Source organism: Panicum virgatum, chromosome 3N (assembly GCF_016808335.1).
Source record: "Panicum virgatum strain AP13 chromosome 3N, P.virgatum_v5, whole genome shotgun sequence".
NCBI lineage: Eukaryota > Viridiplantae > Streptophyta > Magnoliopsida > Poales > Poaceae > Panicum > Panicum virgatum.
The window spans coordinates 21,545,957-21,547,593 of record NC_053147.1 but is presented as its reverse complement, the minus strand read 5'-3'; the positions used below and the strand labels follow the sequence as shown (position 1 = coordinate 21,547,593).

Here is a 1,637-nt window from a genome sequence, read left to right as displayed (position 1 = left end):
ACCTTGAACTTATTTCTTTCGGGTTTCATCTCTAGTCTACCCCAACTTGCTTGGGGAAAAAAGGCTATGTTGTTGTTTATTTTGTTGTTTGATTGTTTATGAAGCAAAAATAGATTATAAATGCAAGGCTAAGCAAATTAAATCCTAGAAAAATAAATAAAGCCAATTAAATTTATTATTAAATACTGAAATTTAAATTAGGGTGTTACAACCTACCTGCATAGTTATTGCGTGGTGGCCTCCGGGACGAGTTACCCTGTCCGGTAGACACCATGCTGACATTTTCAACGGGAGACTCGGGTTGCCCCGGGATCTTTCCGCTCTCAACAGCAGATAACGAAACAGCAATTTGTGCAAGCTGGGTTTCAATAATTTTATTGAAACTTAACTGGTTTTTAAGAGTAGAAGACAAAGCTTCAAGCTTAACATTTAAACTTTCCAGGGATTTGTCCTTAGCCAAAAAAATTTTATTTATATTTTCGTTGATTTTAACTTGGCCAAGAACAAGTTCTCTCAAGGGAGGTTGGTTTAAATTGAAATTTGAATTATAAGAAGGATTGTAGTTATTACCTCCCTAAAAAGGTGGACGTGGCTGGTTCCACCCCTGGCCTCCGTGTTGTGGACGGTACCCGTTGTTATTGTTGTTGAGGTAGGCACAGTCTTCATGGGTTTCGGGGCAGTCATTCCCCGAGTGTCCATCATTACCGCAGACTTCGCACGTGAAGTGCGAACCCATGGCATAAACGGGAGCATGGATCGGTTGTTTGCTCACTTCCTCCATCTTCTTGATTAGCAGGTCCAGCTTCGCGGCAATCATATCCGTCTCTTTGACGGTATGCATGCCTTTTGTATGGGGTTGGAGTCGTTCATCGCTCCACCCCTGATTGGAGACCATCTTCTCGACCAATTCTTTTGCTTTGGCGATATATAGTCAGGTCGAGGAAGGCTCCTCCAGCAGCAGCATCAATGTTGGCTCGAGATGTCGTTGTGAGCCCGTTGTAGAAGCTTTGCAGGACGAGCCACTCGTCCATGCCATGATGAGGACAGGCCAGGATGTATTCCTGCAGCCTCTCCCAAGCTTCTTTGATGGATTCCATCCCTGTCTGCTGGAAACTTGAAATTCTCCCGCGCAGGGTATTTGTTTTGCCCAGTGGGAAGAATTTTGCGAGGAACGCCTTGGAGCATTTGGCCTAGGTGTCGATGTCCTTTTCTTTATGAAACCACTGTTTTGCCTTCCCCAGGAGGGAAAAGGGAAACAGACGAAGCTTGACAACGTCGGCGGTGACACCCCATATGACAACGGTGTCGCAGAGCTCCAGAAAATTCTGCAAATGTGCATTTGCGTCCTCATTCGGCTTGCCACAGAATGGGCTAGCCTGCACCATGTTGATGAGGCTTGATTTGAGCTCGAAGTTCACATCCCTGACATTGATGTTGGGGCCAGTGGCCACATTGTCGGTGGAGGGGACGGAGAACTCGCGGAGAGTCTTTTCATCCATAGCCTCAAGAACGAGTGGTGCTTCCGAAATGGGTTCCTGTGCCAGGAGGATAGCGAGAGGAGAAACGACGTGAGTTCGTGCCCTTCTCACGAGCCTCTCTGGATTGTCTGTGTAGTTTTCTGGTAGGGAGAAACCGGT

At 46.3% G+C, this 1,637-nt stretch overlaps 1 non-coding gene across 1 annotated transcript; it reads left to right on the top strand.

Annotated features, from left to right (window-relative positions):
• The first annotated feature begins 1,029 nt into the window (after window positions 1-1,029).
• LOC120668309 lies at window positions 1,030-1,136 on the top strand. The gene has a single exon (XR_005672401.1). It is a non-coding gene; the product is annotated as a small nucleolar RNA R71 (small nucleolar RNA).
• Window positions 1,137-1,637: the final 501 nt, after the last annotated feature.